General features: G+C 39.6%; 1 long non-coding RNA gene across 3 annotated transcripts in view; it reads right to left on the bottom strand.

Moving 5' to 3' along the window:
- LOC136317391 (uncharacterized) overlaps positions 1 to 27,316 on the bottom strand; it is a 144,657-nt gene that overhangs the window by 55,018 nt on the left and 62,323 nt on the right. For all 3 annotated transcript variants that reach the window (XR_010727867.1, XR_010727868.1, XR_010727869.1), the window contains exons 3-4: positions 22,186 to 22,356; positions 21,273 to 21,412 (exon numbers count right to left, since the gene is read on the bottom strand). This is a non-coding gene — a long non-coding RNA (uncharacterized lncRNA). The remainder of the gene's footprint in view (positions 1 to 21,272; positions 21,413 to 22,185; positions 22,357 to 27,316) is intronic.

The raw sequence follows: 27,316 nt of genomic DNA, 5'->3' as shown, positions 1-27,316 counted from the left end.
GTCAAAGGCGCAATATTTCAACATTTGTGACACGTGCATATACAGCCTATTTTCAAATTCCCCTTGGTGATCAAGACAAGAATTGGGCTCCTTATATTGTGTGTCATAATTGTGAGGAAATGCTTCATGACTGAACAAAAGAAAAACGCAAAGGAATGCCTATTGGTATTCCCATGGTTTGGCGTGAACCTAAGGACCACAGCAGTGACTGTTATTTCTGTCTGATCTATAAAAAGTGCATCAGGAAGAAAAAATAGCATATGTTCGCATATCATAATATTCCTTCAGTAATACGACCTAGCCCACACTCTGAGACACTCCTGCTTCCAGTTTTCAATGGTTTTATTTCTTCTAAGGACGAAGAAAGTGAACATGGTGATCAAGTGTATTTTGATAACATGCATGAGGAAATGGTTGTAGAATCTGAAGGGTCTTCTTTTGATTCAAAGCAGTCATTAACCCCTCAGCAGTTTAGCCAACCCAAATTGAATGACGTAGTAAGAGATTTGGGCCTATCAAAGAAAGCAAGCTGAGTTATTAGTCTCAAAGCTTCAAGAAAAGAATGTACTTAACCAGTCAGATAAGTATCCCATTTCAGGAAGCATGAACAAATTTTTGTGGATTTCTTTTCCAAACACAAACACTTTGTTTACTGTCATGATATCAGTAGTCTTTTCAGCCAGCTAGGTGTTACCACTTACAGTCCAACAGAATGGTGGCTATTTCTTGACAGCTCTAAACGGAGTCTGAAATTTGTTCTCCTACACAACAGTAATGTTTATGTAGTGGTTCCAATTGGTTATTCAACTCATCTGTGAGATTATAATGACATAGAAATTGTCCTCCACTTTCTCATGTATGAGGAACATAATTGGATCATTTGTGTGGATCTTAAAATGGGAAATTTCCTGCTACAACAACAGTGGTTTCACAAAGTATCCTTGCTTTCTGTGTACTGGGACAGCTGAACTCGGGAGAAACACTGGACACAGAAGGAGTGGCCGAAACGTGAAGCTCTGGAAGTAGGGATGCAAAATATTGTGAATGAACCTGTGGTTAATCGAGACAGGATCATTTTCCCCCCAATTCACATCAAACTTGGTTTAATGAAGCAGTTTGTTCAGGATTTGAATAGAGAAAGTGAATGCTTTCAACATATTATTTCCGCTTTTCCTGCCTTGTCTTTCGAGAAGATAAAAGCAGGTGTTAGGTGGGACATAAAAATGAGACTAAGAGACATTGACAAGAATGTCGTGGTTATGGGGGGGAGAGGGAGGGACACAAAGAAAACTACATAGAAGGTGATGGAGGACAATCTGACTTTGGGGGATGGGTATGCAACATAATTGATCGACAAGATAACCTGGACATGTTTTCTTTGAACATATGTACCCTGATTTATTGATGTCACCCTAGTAAAATTAATAAAAAAAAATTTTTTAATTACAACTGAATAAAAAAAAAGGTTTATTCAGTGGACTTCCAATTCGAACCCTCATACGTGACGAAGAATTTGACAGGAAGATGAGTAATGAGGAAAAAACAGCATGGCAGTCTTTTGTAGCAGTTACAAAGAACAAAAAAGCAGAAAAACTATGAACTTCTGGCTCAAAGGATGCTGTTGGCTTTCTGCGACATTGGATGTAACATGAGCATTAAGATTCACTTCCTGAAGAGTCACCTTGATAAGTTTCCCGAAAATCTTGCAGTTGTTAGTGATGAGCAGACTACTACTGGAGCATCAAACGAGATTGTCCTCAACAAGTACAAAAATGCAAGAACTACAAACGCAAATTTTTGCATGAATACAATTTAAATAAGTTTTGCACAAATTTTATAAGTCTTTTAATATGTTCTGTTTCAAAATTGTAGACAAATTCTGATGCAATCATCTTTTAGTGTATTTACAGCATTATATAAATTATTATATTGTCACAAAGATGATCCCCAAGAAGACATTCTACTTCATTATGTTAAAAATTTTACAATCAGATGAAAACCTAAACTCTTGAACTGCAAAACAACTGTAGCTTACAGAAAAAAATTAATGTCATATTTGAGATCAGCACAAGCGAATTAGGTAAGAACAAGTGTTTTTGTGGACGCAACAAAAATTTTGCTCCCCAGTGTTATCTTAGTATGATAAAAGCTGTTATTCACTTCTAATACTGGTAATTATAAATCCACATTCACTGAGATGACAGCGTTTTTATTTTTTTTATTTTTTTTTATTTTTATTTTTTTTATTTTAGAGAGGAGAGGGGAAGAGAGAGAGAGAGAGAGAAAGAAGGGGGAGGAGCAGGAAGCATCAACTCCCATATGTGCCTTGACCAGGCAAGCCAGGGTTTTGAACCGGCAACCTCAGTGTTTCCAGGTTGACGCTTTATCCACTGTGCCACCACAGGTTAGGCAATGACAGCGTTTTTAAAGTAGCTCTGTAATTGCAAGTATTACAGTGGCTATTTTCCTGCAAGTTTAGGCTTCTACCAACAAATTTCTGGAGATTTTTATCTCCTACATTGTCAAGCATTTCCTAGGTTTGTCGCTGTGTTGTAGAGGCATTTGTTCACAATACGTTGCCCTTTTGAAATGTTGCATAACATCGGCATTTTTTGTTAAATGTAATATTGCCCCAGGAAGCGCAAGCCCTATGATAAAGTGATATGAATATATATATTTTAAAAAGCATAGTATGTGTTAAGGTACTACCATTGCTATAGTTGTGTTCTATTTTGCAATTCATATTATCCAGTGTTCATATGTATAATGCAGTGAGCAGTGATTTAATTTTACTGGTGTTCTCTACATTTGAGCTACAGCTTTTAAATTTTTTGTTTTTGAGGTACTGGCAAGTAGGCACATTAGGAAACCATAGATCCATTTGTTATACTGCCAATGTTAATCAAAAAATGTATCCCTAAACTTTAACATGGTGAGCAGTCATTGCTTCTGTCTTACTCTCATTATTTCTTAAACAGTATTAATCTAGTCACCAAGGTGATTCTAATATATTTATTGTCTTAGACTTTTTCTACCATGAAATTTTTTTATTTTTACTTTTCCACTGCTGTGTATTGGTAGTGAATTGTCGTATTTTCTTATCTGTTACTAAAATCATATACTGTGTGCTTTTTGGTTCAATATTCCTTCTGTATTGTAGATACAGAACTGCTAAGATATTTTACCACCCATGGCTATCTTCTTAATTGCAGACTCTTCTAGAAGTTCACGACAAATGTCTTTAGTGGCTGGAAGGATCAATTCTTCACCAATGGTGAATGGCTTCTTAGCCTTAGCAATACGATTAACCACCATGTATGATGCTCTCAGTGCACTCACATTTACTGATGTAGTGGCCACCAGTAATTGTTTCTGTCCTTCTTGTTCATGCTTTTTTCTTTCGAAATACTCAGAAGGCTTGTCTTTTAAGGTAGGGTGCTTGGTCTCCAAGTGGCGAAGCAGTTTTGAAGGCTTCATTGCCTCATTACTTAGCTGGTCGACACATATTATGCAGAGCGGCCTTCACGCAAGAGAATCAACAGTTGCGATAAATCCATACTTCAAGTAGGACTCCTGGTACTGCCTGTTAAATGAAGCCTTCTTTTTCTTCGAGGTCGTAGGTTCTTCTTCTGTCTCCTCACTGGCCGTTTTCCACTTCGCAAAAAAACTCTCAATGGAATTTTGTTTTTCACTCATTTTGCTAGTTTATGGGTTTAATTTTAGCGGCAACGTATCACGTGACCGAGACAAATGTCAAGAGTGAGTCTTAGACGGATGTAACAGAGGGAATCTGGTCATTTTTTAAAAACAAAACATCATTCAGACTTAAATATAAATAAAACGGAAAGAATGTATTCTTTCTGTGTGGACCGGTACCAAATGGCCCACAGACTTGTATTGATCCGCGGCCCGGGGGTTGGGGACCACTGCTCTACTAGGTCATCATTTAGGACAAAAGTATTATCTTTTGACTTCATGGTATCAGGGGAAAATTAATGTCTCCTAATGAATGAAAATTACTCAGTGGTAGGGCTAATTTCCATGTAGTATTTCTTTATAATCTTTGCTTATGTTTATGTGTTATGCCCACACATTGGACAGTTTGGTGCTCGTACAAATACTTTTACCTGCTTTTATGAGCAAAATAGCAGTAACAATTATTAGGGATAACCTGTTAATGAGTTCATAGCTAACAAGTGTCATCTCAATTATGTAATAACAATATTAAATCTGTTGTTGTAGGAAGACCTATTCTAGCAACCCTGCTAATCAGTGTAACGCTGAATAAGGTAATTAACTATTATTGTGGTTTAAGTCATATACTATAAAACACCTTTTAAAATTCGGTAGCTTTTAGTATATTCAGAGTTGTGCAACCATAATTGCTCTCTTACTGTAAAACATTTTCATCATTCCAGAAAGAAGCCTTTTACCCATTTGTAGTCATTTCTTATTATCCCCTTTTGTTAACCCTGGCAAATACTAATCTAACTTTCTATCCATATGGATTTGTCTACTCTGGACTTTCATATGAATGAAACCATACTATATGTGACCTCAGTGTCTGGTTTCTTTCTTAGCATGTTTTGGCAGTTTATCTGTTTTATACTATGTATTTATACTTCATTCATTTTTATGGCTGAATAATACTCTACTTTATAAAATTAACCCCAATTTGTTTATCTATTCATCAGTTGAAGGATATTTGAGTTTGTACCTTTTGTCTATTATGAATAATATTGCAATAAACATGGATGTACAAGTTTTTATGAGGACATAGTTCCATTTCCTTGGATACCCATTTAACATCGAAATGGCTTTGTATATGGTAACTTTATGTTTAACATTTTGAATAATTGAAAAACTTTACTGATGTGGCTGTACCATTTTACATTCTCACCAGCAATGTAGAGGATTTCATTTTATCCTCATTCGCACTTGTTATTTTGTCTTTTATAATAGCCATCCTAATGGATATGAGATTTATAATTTTGATTTTAACTACTATTTCTGTGTTGAGCAACTTTTCATGTGCCTACTGGCTATTTGTTTTTCTTTGGAGAAATATCTTTTCAAATCCTTTGTTCATTGGATTGGGTTATCTGTTATTTTGTTATGAGAACTCTTTATATAACTGCATAATAAACTCTTAATGGATATATAATTTGCAAATATTTTCTCACATAAAATACGTTGTATTTTCTTTTTTGATGGTATTGTTTGCTGCACAGAAGTTTTTAATATTGATGAAATCTAATTTATCCATTTTTTATAGTCACTTTTGATTTTGGTATGTAACAAAGAAAACATATCTAAATTTTACCTCTTATATTTAAGTCTAATCCATTTGTCATTTATTTTTATATATGGTATGTCATAAAGGTCCAACTTTATTGTTTTGCATGTACATATACAGTTCTCCCAGAACCATTTGTTGAAAAGACTACTTCCTATTGAATTATCTTGACACTTTTATTGAAAATCCACTGATTCTAAATGCAAGAATTTATTTTTGAACTTTAAATTCTATTTATCTCTATATCCTTATGCCCAGATCACAGTCTTTATTATTGTAGCTTTGTAGAAAATTTTGAAATCAGGACGTATAAATTTCCAATTTGGTTTTTTTCTCATGATTATTTAAGCTGCCCTGAGACCCTTGGATTTCCATATAAGTTTTAGGATCATTTTGTGGAGTATTGCCATGTTAACTATTAATTCCACTCTGTTATCATATGATGTTGTTACATTTACTTCACTTTCTTTAATTTCATTTAACATCATTTTATAATTTTCAATATAAAAAAAATCTTGAATTTCTTTTAAAAAATTGATTCCAAATATTTTACTCTCTCATGATATTAAAATACAATTATTCTCTTAATTTCATTTTCTTTTTTGATATTTCCTAATTGAATTTATTTCCGTAACATTGTCTAACAAAATAATACAAGTTTCAAGTGCCCAATTCTACAAGACATCTCTGTACACCATACTGTGCATTCACCCTCCCAAGTCTTCATCCATCACCATTTAGCCCCTCATACCCTTCTCCACCTCTCCCCACCAATCACACTTTTGTCTGTTTGTTCTCTCTCTTATTTTTTATATTTTTTGCTCAATTCCACCCATCCTACATCTGTCAGCCTACTTAGCTTGTTAGATCATTTAGTTTAAATTTCACATGAGTAAAATGATATAGTATGTCTTTCTCTGATTTATTTCACTTAGATTAATGCTCTCCAGATCCAATCATGCAAGAGGTAAGATTTCCTTCTTTTTTATGGCTCAGTAGTATTCTGATGTGTAAATGTACCACAGCTTCCTTATCAAGTAATGTACTGATGGGCACTTGGGCTGCTTCCAGATCTTCGGATAAATTCCTACAATTGAAATTGCTGGGCCATAAAGCAGTTAATTTGTTTTTAATTTTTAAAATCAAGCAAGAGAGGCCTGACCTGTGGTGACGCAGTGGATAAAGTGTTGACCTGGAAATGCTGAGGTCGCCAGTTCAAAACCCTGGGTTTGCCTGGTCAAGGCACATATGGGAGTTGATGCTTTCAGCTCCTCCCCTCTTCTCTCTTGTCTCTCTCTCCTCTCTCTCCCTCTCTGAAAATGAATAAATAAAAAAAAAAAAAAACTTAAAATCAAGCAAGAGAGAAAAAAGACAGAGAAAGAGAGGGGGGGAGGAAAGGAGATGAAAAGCATCAATATTTTGTTGTGGTACCTTAGTTCTTCACTGATTGTTTTCTCATATGTGCCTTGACCCAAGCTCCAGCTGAGCCAGTATCCCCTTGCTCAAGCCACTGACCATGGGGTCATGTCAATGATCCCAAACTGGCACCCTGGCACCCTGCTCTCAGGCTGGTGAGCTTCAGCTCAAACGCAACCTGGATGAGCCCACACTCAAGGCTGCGACTTCAGGGTTTCAAACCTGGGAACTCAGTATCCCAGATCAATGCTCTATCCACTGAGCGAACACCAGTCAGGCAGATCATGTTTTCTTATCCATTCAGCTACCGTACACTTTTTAATTAGAGCATTTAATTTGTTTACATTTAAGGTAATTATTGATAAATATTTTTATTGCCCTTTTATTCCTTATATCTATGTTCCTCTCTGTGTTTCTTCTTAAACCAGAGCCTTTAACATTTCATTTTTTTTTTTTTTTTTTTTTTTTTTTACAGAGGCAGAGATAGACAGGGACAGACAGACAGGAACACAGAGAGATGAGAAGCATCAATCATCAGTTTCTCGTTGCGCATTGCGACTTCTTAGTTGTTCATTGATTGCTTTCTCACATGTGCCTTGACCGTGGGCCTTCAGCAGACCGAGTAACCCCTTGCTGGAGCCAGCGACCTTGGGTCCAAGCTGGCGAGCTCTTTGCTCAAGCCAGATGAGCCCGCGCACGACCTCGGAGTCTCGAACCTGGGTACTTCCGCATCCCAGTCCGACGCTCTATCCACTGCGCCACCGCCTGGTCAGGCAACATTTCTTGCAATACTGGTTTAGTGGTAATGAACACCCTTAGTTTAGTTTTTTTGCTTTGGGAAGCTCTTTATTTCATCTTTAATTTTAAATGATAGCCTAGCTAGATAGAGTAGAATTCGTTGCAAGTCATTGCTTTTTATCACTTTAAGCCAATTTATTGAAGTGCTTCTGTTCAGAAATCAGCTGAAAGCCTTATGGGAGTTCCTTTGTATGTAACTAAAAATCTCTCAATTTCGCTGCCTTTAAGATTCTCTGTCTTAAATATTTGGCATCTTAATTATGTGTCTTCATAGGGGTCTCCTTGGGTTCATCTTGATTGGAACTTTCTGTGCTTCCTGAACTTGTATGACCTTTTCCCTTCACCAGGTTAGGAACGTTCCAGATATTATTTCTTCAAACAAGTTCTCTATTGCTTGTTCACTCTCTTCTCCTTCAGGTACCCAATGATGTGGATTTGTTAAGCTTGTTGTTGTCCCAGATGTTCTTTAGATTTTCCTTATATTTGTAAATTGTTTTCTTTTGATGCTGTACTTGGTTGCTTACTTTTATGTTGTCCTTTAAATCACTGATTTGATCTTCTGCTTGATCTAACCTGCTGTTGATTGCTTCTAGTGCAGTCTTCATTCTAATTTTTTTTATGGTTTCTGTCCTTTTTAATGCTTACTATATCTTCTATTTTTCACTGAAATCATGCCTTCTTCCCCTAAGATCCCTGGTCATCCTTATAAGAATTGTTTTAAACTCAGTATCTAGTATTTTGGTGCTTGTTTCTTTTAATACTTTTTTGGGAGATTTCTCTTGTGCTTTCATATGGGGCATATTTCTTTGTTTTCCCATTTTATCTCTGTGTATTAAGCTCTGCTATGACCCCCCCCCCCGATTTAGTTATGATTATCTTTGTAATAAAGGTGTTTTGTTGAGCTCAGTGACAAAATCTTCTAATCACCTGACTCCTCACTCCAAGAATGTTTCTTATGGGTATGTGCAGAATCCTGTTGTAGTTGAGTCTTGAATGCTGTTGGCCCTTACTTGGGTGGAGTTAACCTTTCAGGCTGGCTGACTATAACGATCAACCTTATTCACCATGTGTGATGACCTGTGCAGGGTCTGCCCTCTGTGTAGGGAGTTGTTGCCAGCAAGGTTTGCTGCCTGCTGGAATCCACCTTTGGGTCTGCAGCTTGTGTGACTAGTTAGATCAACTCTACTCTGGTCTGAAACCCATCAATGGTTGAGTTGGTTCTGGGTCCACTCCTGTGGCATTCAAATACAGGTCAATGTCAGCTGTGCGTAACTGGCCTTAGGTTAACAATTGTTCACCGTCTCTGTGTCTACCGGGCCTCACTGTGCATGGGAGGTCTATGTATAAGGCTCAGCTTCCTTCACCTTACAGCTGGAGACATAACTGTAAAACAGGGGTCAGGAACCTTTTTGGCTGTGAGCCATGAACGCCACATATTTTAAAATGTAATTTCGTGAAAGCCATACAATGGCCTGTGTAGGATATGCACTATCCAACAAAAATTACGTGTTGTCCCGGAGGACAGCTGTGATTGGCTCCAGCCACCCGCAACCATGAAAATGAGTGGTAGGAAATGAATAGATTGTAATACATGAGAATGTTTTATATTTTTAAAGTTACTATTTTTTTATTAAAGATTTTTCTGCAAGCCAGATGCAGCCATCAAAAGAGCAACATCTGGCTCGCAAGCCATAGGATCCCGACCCCTGCTGTAAAAGGACCAAGGTTCCCTGAGGTCTGCCTCTACTTGTCACCTAGTCCACCTCCCCCTGATGTGGCCCAGTCTTTCTCCAGAATCTCCAAGTGAATGTCTGTAGAGTGGGTCCAGCTTAACTGCAAACAACAGATCCTTCCACAGGTTGAAAGCTCAATGGGTAAGAGCAACTAGGATCAGGACAGGGCTAGTAGGTCCCCTACTTGGGGATCACAGGCATTAAATGACATGAAAGTGACCCTTACTTTAGAGCCAAACCAGTTTCTGCCAGAATCTCCAACTCTAGTTGCTCTTAGAGAGGATAACTGCAGGTTCAGCATGGGTGCAGCCTGCTATCCCCTCTACAGGAGCCAGCTCAGCGGGTATAGAGATGATGCCAGCACAGCCCTCAGGAGGGGGCTAAGCACTTCATCAAGGTCCCAGATACAGCCTCCAAGGGACTCACAATTTGCATGTCCAAGCTCTGAGCAACTTTTTCTTCACTCCATGGGACAGAGTCTGGTGGGGTGGGGTATCCAAAACGTGGCAGGGCTGATTCAAACAGCACCACTATAATTTAGCTGTACATCCAGTTTAGGTTCTGGAGCAGGTGAGTGTAGTTTCGACCTACTCTGCAGCCACCTTGGGATTGCCATTATTTATTCACACATTTTTTCAGCCTTTGTCTCTTCGTCTGACTTCCATTATGTTTGTTATCTTTGTTTTTTTTTTTTTGTATTTTTCTGAAGTTGGAAACGGGGAGGCAGTCAGACAGACTCCTGCATGCGCCCGACCAGGGTCCAACCAGCATGCCCACCAGGGGGCGATGCTCCGCCAATCTGGGCCGTTGCTCTGTTGCAACCAGAGCCATTCTAGTGCCTGAGGCAGAGGCCAAAGAACCATCCTCAGCGCTAGGGCCAACTTTGCTCGAATGGAGCCTTGGCTGCAGAAGGGGAAGAGAGAGACAGAGAGGAAGGAGAGGGGGAGGGGTGGGAAGCAGATGGGCGCTTCGCCTGTGTGCCCTGGCCGGGAATTGAACCCGGGACTCCTGCACGCCAGGCTGACGATCTACCTCTGAGCAAACCAGCCAGGGCTATGTTTGTTATCTTTACTGGGAGTAACTCTTTATCATCTTATAAGAGAATTTAAATCTATACATATTAGATGAATGTCATAAGTAATGTTTTTGTCCTGTTCTTTACTAAATATGTTTGATTTGACTTTATACTTTTTTGATCCCAAAATATTTTCCTGTGATGCTGCATGTTAAGGATTTCTGGTATGAACTAATTTTTCTTTAAAAAAAAAATAAAAATAAAAATAAAAATAAAATATATATATATATATATAGAGAGAGAGAGAGAGAGAGAGAGAGAGAGTGTGTGTGTGTGTGTTTTCCCTGACCTGTGGTGGTACAATGGATAAAGCATTGACCTGGAATGCTGAGGTCACCGGTCCAAAATCTGTGTACTTGCCAAGGCCAAGGTACATATGGGAGTTGATACTTCCTGCTCCCCCCCACCATTCTCTCTCTCCTCTCTAAAATGTATAAAATCTTATAAAAATATATGGTTTTATTACATTGTGATTAGAGGATGTGGCTCTTGTCCAGTCTTTCTTCTTCTTTTTTATTAAGTGAAAGTCAGGAAGGCAGGGAGGCAGAAGGGACAGGCTCCCATTTGTACCCCGACCGGGATCCACCTGGCAAGCACCTTACAGGACAATGCTCTGCACATCTGGGGCATTTGTTCCACTGCTTGGCAACTGAGCTATTTAAGTTCCTGAGGCGAGGCGATGGAGCCATCCTCAGTGCCTGGGGCCAACTTCCTCGAACCATTTGAGTCACGGCTGTGGAAGGGTGGGAAGGAGAGTTAAAGAGGGAGAGAGAGAGAAGGGGAGAGGTAGAGAAGCAGCTGGTTGCTTCTCCTGTGTTCCCTGGCTAGGAATTGAACCCAGGACTTCTATACGTCAGGCCAATGTTCTTACTACTGAGCAACCAGCCAGGGACTGTAATTCTTACATGCTTAATTTTTAGTAATTTTGTAGGGAAAATCTTCCATTTAAAAATAAATTTTTCATTTTCACGTACATATTCTTCCAGAACACCTTTTGAAACAACTTGTCATGTTCTCACAAATATCATTGGAATTGCATTTGGAATGGCACTTGAACGTATAGATTAACTTCTGGAGAGCTATTGTCTTTATATAAAATCTTCTCATACATGAATGTGGAATGTTTCTACTTATATTCAGGCCCTTAATATTATTTATATGTGTCTATTCCACTTATTATCTTTAACATTTTGTAGTTCCTGAAAAAAAAGTCTTAGGAACTGAGATTCTGGTAGGAAAAGTACAGAAGATATCATCTGCATAGAGTATACTCTTCAGTGTAGAATGTAATATAAAATGTATTTTTTGTATATGATGTTAACTATTTTTTTCACATGGTCCAAGGAAGCTGCACTATTTAGAATGTCCTATTGCCGCCTGACCAGGCAGTGGCGCAGTGGATAGAGTGTCAGACTGGGATGTGGAGGACTCAGGTTCGAGACCCCAAGGTCGCTAGCTTGAGTGCGGGCTCATCTGGTTTGAGCAAAGCTCACCAGGTTGGACCCATGGTCGCTGGCTTGAGAAAGGGGTTACTTGGTCTGCTGAAGCCCCACGGTAAAGGCACAAATGAGAAGGCAGTCAATGAACAACTAAGGTGTCGCAATTAAAAACTGATGATTGATGCTTCTCATCTTTCTCCGTTCCTATCTGTTTGTCCCTGTCTATCCCTCTCTCTCTCTCTACTAAATAAATAAATAAATAAATAAATTCCATATCCTGTTTTGTATAAATACAGGGGTAATAACTAATATTAGGGAAATAATACTTTATACTAAGCCATTTGTTCTTAGTGCTATTAGCATCTCTTTGACCCCCGCACCTTTCCCATTTTAAAGTGTTTCTACCATCCGGCAAGCATCTGAAGGATCAGTGCTGATTATTTACAGGATATATCCATTGATCTTCAAATCCTACAATATAGAGCAAATTGGTTGTGTTTTCACTACAAAAGTTTAGAATTAGATAGGTTAGAATCTTGTCCTACTTGATGGTTCTATTTCAATTTCAAGAGCAACTCTCTGAAAGGGAGCCAGAAAACATCAAAACAGTGAGTTGAACTTAGATCTTATGAGAAACATATAGGAATTAAAGCTGTTTAGATTGTGGGAGACAACCTCTACAAAATGGAGGGTTTGATGGTCTTTTCAGATTTCTTATGAAGTTAGAAATACTTGGGTTTTGCTGCTTTTGAAGGCAGTTCTAGTTAATGGAGAAACAGATTTAAGAGCTGTCCAAACATGAAAATACTCTTGGAATTGATACCTAGTAGCTTGTATGACCGCTTGGGGTGGAATTTGAGAATCTCCCTGCATTGAATGAGAGGCTGGATTACATGAACTTGAAGGTGACGTTTATTCCTCAGATTCTGACTGAGTGAATCAGGGCAAATGAAACTGATTTTTATTGTGTGCCTACTTTATATGCTCCTATTCAATCATCACAATGCTCTGAAGCATCCCAGAGAAACAAAAGAAGTCTGCTGAGGTCACTCATCTAATTCATGGAAGAGCCTACTTCTTTTACCTCTCCCTTCCCAAATATCTTAATTTGTAATAGTAATTCCTTAAATTTGTATAGCACATTATTACATATTTAGAAGCTTTTCAGAAACATGGTTATTTTATTTCATTTTGTTAATTTTTTATTAAGTGAGAGGAGGGAAGGCAGAGAGAGAAGGGAAAGTTGAGAGGTAGAGAAGCAGATGACTGCTTCTCCTGTGTGCCCTGAACAGGAATTGAACACAGGACATCCACAAGCCGGGTCAATGCTCTACTACTGAGCCCACCATCAGAGCTTATTTTATCTTATAAAACTTTGGTAAAACTAAAAAAATAGATTCTGTGTGTCTATTTTGTAGGAGAAAAACAGAGGTTCAGAAACCCTTGAGTTATTCTAGGGTAAAAGGTTTTGGGAGATCATCCAATACAACCTTCATATTTTGCAGTTGGGCAAACTATACCAAAATTAAAAATCATGGTATTTTGTAGGCATTTTTTGATTTGTGTCAGGGGAGAGATGAAGATCAGACTAAATGATTTCATGGATTACAGAAGGGCTGTGTTGCTTTTATCTGTTATGCCAGCTCACCACATTAGAATAAGGGGCATTTTAACAAATACTGATCAAAGACACTAAAGTTTTAAGGAGGAAATGTTAAAGCTTTAGGTAGCAGGTTTCAGAAGATATTTTGGGTCATGTGGTCCTTCTTGGTTGCCTTAAAGGCATTTAGTATTTCCTGCAACAAAGTCAATGGTAACCTGGGAATCAGGCCACCAGAGAAAAAGTTTTAAGCTTGTAATCAGTCTCATAAGAATGAGAATGAGTCCCTGGCCGATTGGCTCAGTGGTAGAGCATCGGCCTGGCGTGCGGAAGTCCCGGGTTCGATTTCCGGCCAGGGCACACAGGAGAGGCGCCCATCTGCTTCTCCACCCCTCCCCCTCTCCTTCCTGTCTCTCTCTTCCCCTCTCGCAGCCGAGGCTCCATTGGTGCAAAGATGGCCCAGGCGCTGAGGATGGCTCCTTGGCCTCTGCCCCAGGCACTAGAGTGGCTCTGGTTGCGACAGAGCGACGCCCCGGAGGGGCGTCGCTCTGGTTGCGACAGAGCGACGCCCCGGAGGGGCAGAGCATTGCACCCTGGTGGGCGTGCCGAGTGGATCCCTGTCAGGCGCATGCGGGAGTCTGTCTGTCTTTCCCCGTTTCCATCTTCAGAAAAATACCAAAAAAGAATGAGAATGAGGCCTCAGTCTTTATCCACGACTGTGGAAGCCACCATTCACTCATGGGTCTGTGACACAGGCTGAGTGATGGCTCTTGATTATGGTATAGGTTATATATATATTTAGAACCTCAAGGATCAAAAGACCTTATAATGTCTCTTATCAAAACAGCTTTTTTAGTTTGACCATTAATGAACTCATTTTATATTATACCCAACAAATGCTCTTTAAGCCTCTAAGTAACTGTATTTAGTGATTGGAGAACTCCATTAATAGTCAGCCTGTCTCTTCTTTCAAGACCTATTTGCAATAATGAGCTGAACTATATTTTCTACAGCTTCAACTCATTCAACATATCTGTGTTGTTCCCCAACTCAAAAATACTGCTTTTATTGTTCTCTTTCCTACATCTTCAGCTTTTTCTCCCTGCTGCCTTTTGAGCTGCCAGACATTGTGCTGGGTGAATAGGGATATGGAGACAAATTAGACACAGTCCGTGCTTTCAAGGACTTCTTAGTCTAGTGAAAGAGTTCAACATGTACAGATTAATCATAACAGTATGTTATGCTCTGCAATGAAGATCTGTACAAGATACTATGGGGTTCAGAAGAGTAATCATTTGACTCAGTCTACAAATGTTAGATGTTGGAAGAACTGGTGCTTAAGTGGTTTCTCATTTTTTTTGGTTCGGTAGGTTTTTTTTGTTTTGTTTTGTTTTTTTAGCGAGAGAGAAGGAGGGAGGGAGATGGGGGGAGATAAGACAGGGACAGACAGAAAGGAAGGTTGAGAGATGAGAAGCATCAATTCTTCATAGCAGCACCTTAGTTTTTCATTCATTGCTTTCTCTTATGTACCTTGACCAGGGGGCTTCAGCTGAGACAGTGACCCCTTGCTCAAGCCAGCAACCTTTGAACTCAAGCCAGTGACTCCGTGCTCAAACCGAATGAGCCCACACTCAAGCCGGCAACCTTGGGGTTTCAAACCTGGGTCCTCGGTATCCCAGGTCGTTGCTCTATCCACTGCATCACGACCTGGTAAGGCTTAAGTTCATTCTTAAAAGAAGTAAAGGTTGACTAAGGAGAAAGGAAAGTGAAAGATATTCTAAGGAAAGGCATGGACATTAGAAATAAAATGATCAACTGAAGGAATAACAGTAGTTCATGAAATTAGGTTTGAAATACAGGCTTAAAATAAATTCTTATATAGTATGCCATGAAATTTGTCTTTTGAGTGTTTTAAGAAGGGTATGCTTTTGATGGTCATTTTGACAGTAGTATGGAATATGATCTGTAAGGTTTATAATTTGGACAAGAAGATCAGTTAGATACTATAGTAGTTAAGATAATAAATGATCGAAGGCCATGGAGTGCAGAAATGATAACCTGTTAAACAAGAAGTTATAAAAACACAGACATAATAAAACATAAAAAATGTGAGGTGATTAAAATTGAAAAAAATCAAGGCTTTCAAGCTTTAGCAAATATGCATTCCCCTACCCTTACACCCAGCCTTGATGAACAACTCTCTCATGCTCTTTAGATGAGTTTTGCTGTTGTTCATTCCTTCTGGATCAGGGCTTGGCTGCACAGATTTTGTAGGTTTGTTTTATGGGGCAGCCATATATAAAATGTTAATTCTCAGGAAAACATCTCAATAGGTACAGACCTAAGTCCTGGGCCTTCTCATCAGTAGCAAGACTACTCTCACTGCACAAGACCCAAAATATTCTTTTAAACAAAAGTTGGAAGCTTTTTGGCTCTCACCAAGTAGCTCAATTGGTTAGTGTTATCCTAATATGCCAAGGTTGCAGGTACAATCCCTGGTCAGGGCACATATAATAGTCAATCAATGAATGCATAACAACAAATTGATGTTTTTCTGTCTCAAATCAATAAATAATGGTGATGGAAGGAGACGACTCAGGGTGGTTAACACACAACACAATACAATATACAGATGATGTGTTATATAATTGTACACCTGAAACCTATATAATTCTATTAATATCACCCCCAATAAAGGCAATTTTAAAAAGTCAGTGATCAAAGGAGTAAATACAAAACTTTTTTTAAGTGGAAGCTTTTCTATCTAAAACCCACTCAGGGAAGAAATGCCCTTAGTTTTTATCGTTTCAATTCCATTATTTTGCTTACAGGTTTAAAATGTTTATGGTGGCCCTGGCCAGTTGGCTCAGTGGTAGAGCGTCGGCCTGGCGTGCGGGGGACCCGGATTCGATCCCCGGCCAGGGCACATAGGAAAAGCGCCCATTTGCTTCTCCACCCCCCCTCCTTCCTCTCTTTCTCTCTCTTCCCCTCCCGCAGCGAGGCTCCATTAGAGCAAAGATGGCCCGGGAGCTGGGGATGGCTCCTTGGCCTCTGCCCCAGGCGCTTGAGTGGCTCTGGTCGCGGCAGAGCGATGCCCCGGAGGGGCAGAGCATCGCCCCCTGGTGGGCAGAGTATCACCCCTGGTGGGTGTGCAGGGTGGATCCCGGTCGGGCACATGCGGGAGTCTGTCTGTCTCTCCACGTTTCCAGCTTCAGAAAAATACAAAAAAAAAAATAATAATAATAATAAATAAATAAAATGTTTATGGTTATACTTCCAAATAAAAAATATATTTAGGCCCTGGCTGGTTGGCTCAGTGGTAGAGCGTTGGCCTGGTGTGCAGGAGTCCCAGGTTCGATTCCCGGCCAGGGCACACAGGAGAGTCGCCCATCTACTTCTCCACCCCTCCCCCTCTCCTTCCTCTCTGTCTCTCTCTTCCCCTCCCGCAGACAAGGCTACATTGGAGCAAAGTTGGCCAAGCGCTGAGGATGGCTCCATGGCCTCTGCCTCAGGAGCTAGAATGGCCCTGGTTGCAACAGAGCAACACCCCAGATGGGCAGAGCATCGCCCCCTGGTGGGCATGCCGGGTAGATCCCAATTGGGCGCATGTGGGAGTCTGTCTGACTGCCTCCTCATTTCCAACTTCAGAAAAATACAAAAATATATATATTTTTTTCCAGTAATTAAAAATCTAAACATATCCAGTGTTTATTTTCTCTTTTCTCAAAGCTATACAAACACAATATCTGTGAGAAATTTTCCACTTAAGGCTCAGAGTGGTGACACTATGGATTGAAAGAATGGCTTTCAATGGGAGATTTTACTTACATAGAACTTATGCATTTCCAGCAAATCTTGTGTAACTAGCCATTCTGGAGAGCAATATGAGGCAGGAGGTTGAGAAAGGAAGTCCTGAGCAGAACAGAAAAGCAAGTACACCAAGAATTTGGAGCTTGGGACTGCTCTGCCATTTAACCTATGTGGTCTTGAGCATGGTTTTTCACCTCTCTGGGACTTTGTTTCCTATACTGTGAAATAAGGGCAATATCTTTTCTTTTCTTTCTTTCTTTTTTTTTTTTTTTACAGAGACAGAAAGAGAGTCAGAGAGAGGGATAGACAGGGACAGACAGACAAGAACAAAGAGATGAGAAGCATCAATCATTAGTTTTTCGTTGGGCGTTGTGACACCTTAGTTGTTTATTGATTGCTTTCTCATATGTGCCTTGACGGTGGGCCTTCAGCAAACCAAGTAACCCTTTGCTCGAGCCAGCAACCTTGAGTCCAAGCTGGTGAGCTTTTTGCTCAAGCCAGATGAGCCCGCGCTCAACCTGGCAACCTCGGGGTCTCAAACCTGGGTCTTCCGCATCCCAGGCCAATGCTCTATCCACTGTGCCACCGCCTAGTCAGGCAAGGGGCAATAACTTTTATAAAAATATTTATTTTCATTCTAAGTGAGAGGAGGGGAGATACAGACACAGTTTTCCGAATGCAACATGACCAGGATCCACCCAGCAACCCACAATTCCAGAGCCATCCTCAGCACCTGGGTACAATGTGCTGCAATCAATCGACCCATGGCTGTGGGAGGGGAAAAAAGAGAGAAGGGGAGGGAGAAAGGTAGAGGAAAGCAGATGGGCGCTTCTCCTGTGTGGACTAACCAAAAATCGAACCCAGGACATGCCGGGCCAACACTCTACCACTGAGGCAACCTACCAGGGTGGATAATATCTTTTCACAATGCTTTTGGGAAATGTAAGGATTTAATGGGATAAGTTATGTAAATTTCTTAAAACAGGTCTAGAACATGCTAAATGCTATATCAGGTGTACTTGCTGCCGATAATGATGTTGCTCATAACAAGGATCCAAAGAAGATAGCATTTTACATTGTCAATGAGGTAACGGGGTTAGAGAAAGAAAACCTTGAGGTCAGTTCCCCACTATTATTTTTTCTGCTAAATAAGTTGGAAAACTAGATGAATTTTATTCATATCCTGATGTCTAAAGTATTGCCTTTGCTCCTATTTCCAAATAGTAAGCTGTTGAAACACTGTGTTACACTTGAATAATGGTTATCTTAAAAACATAGAAAAAAGGTTTGAAGTTGGTCAAAACTGGATTTGAAACCTAATTCAACTGCTTACTAGCTGTGTGATATCAGTCATGTTACTTAATTTCACTGAACCTCAGGTTCTTCATCTTACATAATAATTAATTTGCAGAGTTTCCATGAGGATGTTTGAACAGTGTATGGCATAAGCACTCTATAAATGACAGCTATCATTGTTAGTTCTTGGGACACACACTGTCTGACAGAAACAACAGTAGGCCCTGGTGGCTGGTAGGACTTCATGGATTCAACAGCAACCTGGAGTTGTGTCCTTCTGAAGAAATCCTACTCGGAGAAATATAATACAACCTGCTACATGTCCTAGGTTGTATTATCTTTGTCCGTGTGTATAGCTCTCGTCTACCAGACTCTAAATTCCTTACGGGCAAGGACAGTACCTGTTCATCTTTGTATTCACATTGCCAAATCCACTGCACATTGTAGGTCTCATTGTTCGTTGAATGAAAAAATGAATCATCAACAGGACATTAACTGGGCACCTGCTCTGTTATCTATATGGGCTCAGCTGGTCCCCACCAGTTCTCTACAACGTCCAAGCTATCTTCAATATGCTTTCTCCTAAAGCTTACTCCTATCTTCTAATTCTTTTGCTCAGGACTTTTCTGTGTAGTGCAAGCACAGCAAATACACTTCATCTCATGTACCATCTCCAGTGGCCTAATGATAGTGCTTACCTTGATTACGTTTTATAAGAAGGACTGAAGCGAGATCTCAGTTCAGTGTGAAAGGGATTATAGCTAATTAGTGATGTTTGCAGAAGAAGGTGGGACAAGGGAGAGTAGTAGCATAAGTGCCACAGGTATGATATACTATTGGTTTCCATTAAATTCTCTTTTTTTTCTGCCTGCATTTTAGTCTTGGCTACTTGCAGATGTTTCATGGCTGCTGGTGCTTCTGCTGATACTACTAGCAATTGCTTCCAATTGTTCCTTGGGTAGGGTCAGAGTGACCATTGACCACAGACTTCATCTTTATGGTCTGGAGTTTCTTCCTGTGGCTGGTATTCACAATTTTCCCCTCTCAGCTTTACCTCAGTTGTCCCCTTAGATATGTTAACAAGTTGATAATTCCGTGTTCTTATTTAGTGTGAACAATCATTATTGCTCTGTGAAAAGGGTTCTTTCTCTTAGAAGATGTGACAACCGGAATACAGTTAAACTATTTTGTTAGAGCCCTACGGTGATTCATATAAGCTCTGCTTTAATATTGGAAAAACTTAAGTGTGCTTGCAGATCAGGGAAGGAAGAATTGAGAGGGGAGTCATTGTACGTGTGTTAGAGAGAGATAAAAGACGGAATAAGATCCTGAAAGATGATGGAGGTAAGAGTGAGATAGTAAGACACTTATGGCTCTAGAACATGGCTGGATGATTAGCCTTTGATGAAAGGAACTACCTCTTCACTGAAGCGCAGACATAGGGATAGGAGTTAAGATAGGTACCTAATAAGGATATTAAAGATTTGTAATTGGATGAGGTGGATGATGGAGACAAATCTGAACAAGGACAGCATTATGGAGGCAAACCAGATTTCCTAAGGAATGTCCAAAATATCCAACCTAAAGGCTAAAGTGAGGCTTATCATGGGGAAAAACTATAAATTATAAAGTGTTCTTGGGCCATTGTCAAAATTAACATTTTCTTGCCTCTGGGCCTGACCTTAATTGATTGAAGGGTAGACAGCTAGTAAGAAAGAAATTTGACCATCCAGACTGTGTATGGAAGATCAGAAGTGAGCTTGAAGTCTGTAAACAAAAAGTAGCCTTAATGTGATCAAGATGGGTGTTGAATAGTTAGAAAGTTGAAATTGCCGGAACTGTATTCAGAGAATGAATTTTAGAATGTTAAGATTTCTAAACTGGAGTAGTCAAGATACCTGTGAAACTAGGATGTCAGATGGTCATTTACATGGATATTTAAGTGACCCAGGATTATGGTAAAAGCTGAGCTGGGAATGAATACTGTGGGCAAGATATGTGGGCAGAATGACCGGGAGGTTGGCACAAAGCAACTGTACAGGTGCAAGGGAAGAGAAGATGTAGTGGAATAGTACTATGAGCCTCAGAAGACTGGAGGGGATTATTAGAAGATGTAAAGCCTATGGTTTACACATTGCACTATTGGGGTGGGTAGAATGGCCAGCTAAAATGATGCCTTCCTGGCACCTTGCTATGTTGTATTCATTTACCAATTTTAAATCTGTCACATTTCAGCTGCCGGTCTTTTGCACGGATGGAATGCTGTGGCCATCTCCTAACTATTTGAAAGAGCAGCAGATAGATCAGTTTGAAGTGACATAAAAAGATTTCTTTAGGATCAAAATTTTCCCTTGAACTTGACTTAACTTTATTACATGGAGAAGCTTTTGTTGGCTGGGTTCATAATGTACTTTGGCTTCTCAGCCTCGAAGGTAGAGGTAAAAACCAGGCAGAGTACTTTAAAAACACACTGACTGAGTCACTAGAACAGTGGTTCTCAAACCTTTTGAAGTCGGGGTGCATTTAAAATCCTACAAATAATTGTAGGAGCACTATATACAAATTTCAGAGAAATATGTTATAATAATTAACTCAAATACTAAAGTCCAAGCGTGCTTTTATGGTAATTAAATGAAATAAATACACAATTAAATTTATTCTGACATTAAAAAACATTTTTATGTTACATTTTTTGTTATGCTTTTTAGAATTAGTAAAAAAGAGTGTTTGAAAAATAAAAAAAAAAGACAAAAAAGTTATTTTTCCATATATAGATACATTCTTAGTAAGATTTAGTAAATGACCTGACCTGTGGTGGCGCAGTGGATAAAGCGTCGACCTGGAATGCTGAGGTTGCCGGTTCAAAACCCTGGGCCTGCCCGGTCAAGGCATATATGGGAGTTGATGCTTCCTGCTCCTCCCCCTTTTCTCTCTCTCTCTCTCTCTCTTCTTAAAAAAAAAAAAAAAAAAAAAAAAATTTAGTAAATGCAGCAGGTCCCAGCGCAAATGTTCTAAGGTTTTTCATTCTTGTGTGTATGAGAAACATGAGCCTGATGTGTCCTAGCGATTTCTTCAATGTTTGGGCATATATTTGAAAGGTAAACAAACTCTCATTTCCTCGTCAATACACTACATAATTCCTCTCTTTTTACCCTAAATTGTGTTCAGTGCAGAAAACCCCCACCATATATATCATCTTAACTTTACACCAAAGGATAGAAGAAACTTTCCTCCAGTCTTTCCGGGGAATATGGGGGGTAGTGTAAACAATCCAGCACCACAGCTTAACAGCCTTTTGCAACCTAATCAGGCAAGTGAGGTGGGGCGTTGGGCACTGTCAGCTTACAGCCAATTCCCCACACATCTGTCCCCCCAAAATCAAAACTCCAAAAACCCAGTTGGTTTGTCCCCAACAGGCACATACTTCTCTGGAATACCACAGGGCGCACCCTGGCGCAGACTTTGAGAATCACTGCACTAGAACAAGATACAGCCTCATTATCTGATTGACATTTTAGGATTTAAACAAACAAAACAAACAAAGCACCTCACATCAATGGGTGAATACCAAAACGGCTATGTAAAAGCCATCTAGGTTCAGGATACAACCAGTTTAGTGGCCATGTTGTAGATGCTGCCAGTGTTGTTCACAAGGAGAGCTGGAAATTGATACAGAGAGATTGCCCTTAGGACTTGGAAGGTAAAGTTTAGAAGAGACTCACTGAACCCTCTGACATCGCATGCAGTTAGTTTTCTTCTGTTATAATCTTTAAGTTAGCCGATATTCCAATAAAAGTTTAGAGCCACTCTGTTACAGTGGTCAGGCTCTCAGACAGTCCAGGACTTCTTGTGGGGGCTGCTTTATATTTTTTCTCAGGAGGACCTGTGGAAGACTTCACATGAGAGAAAAGACAAAGAAACAGAATAACTAGAGCATCTCTTCACAAAGCATGATTCAACAACAGAGGGATCACATTCTGTTCAAACTCTAGCCCACAGGTTGCTTTTTTCAATAGCATGCTTAGACTTCTTTACTCCTTTCTCTTTTTAAAAGTTGTACTGTATGTATATACAAGCAGTCCCTGGGTTAAGAACAAGACAAGTTCTGTAGGTTTGAAATGTTTAAGTATTTATATGCATAGAAAGGTAAAAATAAACACTATGCTAACATCTATTAAGTTGCATTTAATAGGTAAATGTACCTGTTCCAACTTACAAATTCAACTTAGGAACAAACCTACAGAACCTATCTCATTAATAACCCAGGGACTGCCTGTTTATGAACTGCTACTTCCCCTAATGATCACCCTATGTTTAAAAAAAAGACAGCAATCCCTAAAATATGACATACTTGCCCTGTTAGGCCTTCAATAGTTAAAATTTGTTGAGTCCTCAATGCTGGAATATAGGCCAGCAGAGATGTTAGGGTTTCAGCAACAAGGAACCCAGCTTCATGGAAGAAAGGCAGTCAACTGACTTGACAGTATCCCCTATCCCTGCCCCCATATACTTCATCCTTCAGCCCCATGACTGATATCACTGATGAAAGCAAACAATAGTCATTACTTTCTCATTCCATTGGCACTTTTCTGGCCCATGTATATGCCATTGGAAGTCACTCTTTCACTAGCACTTACTTGTTCACATTTCTTATAACCCAGAGAGGCATGAATGCTAAGGTTGGGATTGAATTTGTCATAGTAACCTGTGGCTGGGGGAATACTCATGTTAATCAGCCTGATAAACACTACCACCTGATCTCATAGCAGCCACTGGAGAAGCTGTAGCTAAGGTTGCAACCTTGTGGATCCCAGCCTCAGGATTTACTCCTGATGTCTCAACTGATTATGAAATACCAGTACAAGAGCATGCCCCAATCCAGTGCTCCCTTCTGACGTGATAAATAGAAATTAAAATCTGTAGGACATTTGATATATAAATATAGAAATCTTGTGGGTTAACAGCAAACAATATTAGGAGTCCTGCTTATATTTTCTCTTTTAGGTATGGGCAGGATATGGCATGGCAGAAGTGGAAAGTCCTGGACCTTCCAAATATATTCCCAAAGATTCTTCAGGACAACCTCAGTCACAACAGACAGTGCCTTATCCTTGGTCTTGCCTACTCTTTCTTTAGATTCCTTGTAGTGCACTCCATGCTAGCACTAACCACTTTTCTTTTCTTGCCCCACTCTGATGGGTTTCAGCAGATGTTTCTTTGTTTTTTTGCCTCTTTCTTCCCCAACCCTTCTTTATTAGCCCCCACCTGGGAAGAACCTTATTATGAATAAGTAAATGAAGCTTCAATGAGCATTGGGAATGACACTCATGTTTCTCACTGGATATAAAAAGAGAGAAGAAATGAATAGCAGACAGGAAGGAGAGGGAGGCTATGAAATCCCATAATGTGCTTGAAATTTTAGTTAATGTTGGACATAGAAGCCTACATGAATGAAAGAAGCAAACCTGAGTGAGATCTGATTTTTATGAATGAACATAGAAGTAAACTCTTATTGCCCTTGGAATAGAGGGAAGGAGGAAACAAAAGTGAGAGAGGTCATAAAATCCTTTACTTCAATGCAGGAGGCACTAAGAATTGCTTCATAACCCATAATTTTTTAAAGTATATTGAATACATGTTGTTGCACTGCACTATTTTCTGTTGCTAGTTGTTAGCATCACTGACAACTACTCTCTTCAGTGACAGGGTGTTAAAGGGGTTGAGGGCAGAAAAGATAGCACAAATAGCTTGTTTTTAAAAATAGGTAGGATGGGCCATAAACAGTGAGCAGAATGGCTACAGGCAACTCCAAATACCAGACATGGCTTAAGGTAGGGAACAATGAAAGGTCAATCCTTGAACTTACTGCCATGCCTGAGAGCATGATGGAATATCTAAAATAGAAACAGCTTCACTGGAAAAGAGTTATATAATAGATCCTTTTGTATAAGAGATTTAGAAAAGGAATATTTCCAATTACATAAGATAGGCTTTTAAAAGACATCTGTTTCCTACATGGATCATGGAAATTGATACCAGCATCAACCCAAGGCTGACTAGACCAGTTTGACTCACTGTGGCAGGTGTTCATCTGCAATCAGTCCAGTACCTAAAGGAGCAAGACCTTTTAAAAAAAGAATGTATGTAACACAACTTATAAACAAAATTGACATCCTATTGTATATATTGTTCAACTTTTTTGATTTGAAAATAAGCATATTTCCACAAATTAGCATCCTTTGAAAGCACAATATTGTTACATAGTATTTCATATGGATCTAACAAAATTTACTTAGATGATCCCATGCTGCTGGATATTTTGGATAGCAACAACTTTTAAAATTAAAAAGATCATTGAACATTAATCTTTACGTGCATCTCTAATTATTTCTTTGAAAAAAATTTCTAGAATTGGAATTACTGAGTTTGAATAATAAGAGGCACCTGAAAGATGCTGTTGAATTGTTCTGAAGTTTTACAAATTAATTTCCATCAGTAGTGTATAAATGTGCATATTTCTCTACCCATTCATCAAAATATGGCTTTTTTGATTTTATAAATCTCTGCTTATTGAGCCACTGTTTTAAAGATTTTTATTTCCAAATAATATGCAGAAAATTGACTTTTATGGGATATAGTTCTATGGGTTTTGACAAATATAAAGTCATATATCCTTTCACTCCAATATCACACAGAATAGGTTTATCACTAATTTCTCTCAGTTGCTGTTTTTGTTGTAAACCCCTTTCCCCATTTCAAATCCCTGGAAATCACTAATTTGTTCTCCATTCCTGTGGATTGGTCTTTTCCAGAAGGTCATACAAATGGCATCATGCAATATGTAGACTGTTTGGCCTTTCTTCTCTCTTTTTAAGTAAAATGCACTTAAGATTTATCCATGTTGTTATGCAAATCAATAGTTCATTCTTTATCATTGTCCTTCATTGTATGAATTTATCAGTTTTTTATACATTCACTAATTGATGGACATGAGAAAATTTTCCACTTTTGGTGATTATGAATAAAGTTTCTATAAACTCAGGTACTAGTTTTCTGTGAACATAAATTTTAATTTCTATAGGGCAAATGCTTATGAGTGGGAACGAGTGCCATGTTTTCCCACACATTCTGTATGACATTGCATTCTTACCACAAATATGAGTTCCAAGTGGAACTCAACATCTTAGCCAGCACTTGGTATTCATGTATGTATTTAAAATTTTTAGTCATTCTACTAGGTGTACAGTAGTATCTCACTGTGTTGTTTTTGTTTCTTTTTTATAGAGAGTTACAGAGAGGGACAGACAGGAAGGGTAAGAGATGAAAAGCATCAATTCTTTGTTGTGGCTCCTTAGTTGTTTATTGACTGCTTTCTCATATGTGCCTTGACCAGGAGGCTCCAGCAGAACCAGTAACCCCTTGCTCAAGCCAGAAACCTTGGGCTTCCAGCCAGTGACCTTTTGGCCCAAGCCAGTGACCATGCGGTCATGTCCTTGATCCCACACTCAAACCAGAAACCTCGGAGTTTCAAACCTGGGACCTCAGAATCCCAGGCCAATGCTCTATCCACTGTACCTCACCCTGGTGAGGCTCAAAAAGTCTTCAATTATTCAGAAGTAACATACACAAATCAACACTATACAGAAAATTAAGAGTCATGCCAAACGTAAATGGAAACGTATATACTACTACTTTGAAGAATTACAGAAAACATAATTCAGTTGAAGTACACTAGGAACAGATAAAAGAATTGATTCTCCTTCACACGATAAAAAATTATTATTATTATTATTTTTTCATTTTTCTGAAGCTGGAAACGGGGAGAGACAGTCAGACAGACTCCCGCATGCGCCCGACCGGGATCCACCCGGCACGCCCACCAGGGGCGACGCTCTGCCCACCAGGGGGCGATGCTCTGCCCATCCTGGGCGTCGCCATATTGCGACCAGAGCCACTCTAGCGCCTGAGGCAGAGGCCACAGAGCCATCCCCAGCGCCCGGGCCATCTCTGCTCCAATGGAGCCTTGGCTGCGGGAGGGGAAGAGAGAGACAGAGAGGAAAGCGCGGCAGAGGGGTGGAGAAGCAAATGGGCGCTTCTCCTGTGTGCCCTGGCCGGGAATTGAACCCGGGTCCTCCACACGCTAGGCCGACGCTCTACCACTGAGCCAACCGGCCAGGGCGATAAAAAATTATTTACTAATTTAAAGAATCGGTATCATAGAGTTCATGATGTCTACCTCACTACAATTAATTTATATATTAATAAAGAAGGTAAATAAAACATCTACCTATACTTCATAATTTAAAACAATTTTTTCTTTTTAAACACATTTCTAAATATGGATCAGAGAAAAAAATCATGGCCTAACCAAACGGTGGCACACCAGATAGAGCGTCAGACTGGAATGCGGAGGACCCAGGTTTGAGACCCCAAGGTCACCAGCTTGAGTGCGGGTTCATCTGGTTGGAGCAAAGCTCACCAGCATGGACCCAAGGTTACTTAGGGTTGAGGAAGGGGTTACTCAGTCTGCTGTAGCCCCATGGTCAAGGCACATACGAGAAAGCAATCAATGAGCAACTAAAGTGCCACAATGAAAAATTGATGGTTCTCATCTCTCCCTGCCTGCCTGTCTGTCCCTATCTATCCCTCTGACTCTAATGTCTGTTAAAAAAAAAATCATGGGGATATCTTAACATAAAATACTTAAAATGTAATGATACTGAAAATACTACAGATAAAAACCTGTGAGACACGGAGAAACATGCTTTGATGAAAGTTTACAGCTTTAATTACTAATATTAGAAAAGAAAAGAGAGTAAAATTTATTGTCCTAATTATCCAAGCTAAGGATGT

Source organism: Saccopteryx bilineata, chromosome X, assembly GCF_036850765.1.
Source record: "Saccopteryx bilineata isolate mSacBil1 chromosome X, mSacBil1_pri_phased_curated, whole genome shotgun sequence".
NCBI classification, from domain to species: Eukaryota; Metazoa; Chordata; class Mammalia; order Chiroptera; family Emballonuridae; genus Saccopteryx; species Saccopteryx bilineata.
Note: the sequence above shows the minus strand (reverse complement) of the source record. Positions and strands in the feature narration are given on the sequence as shown.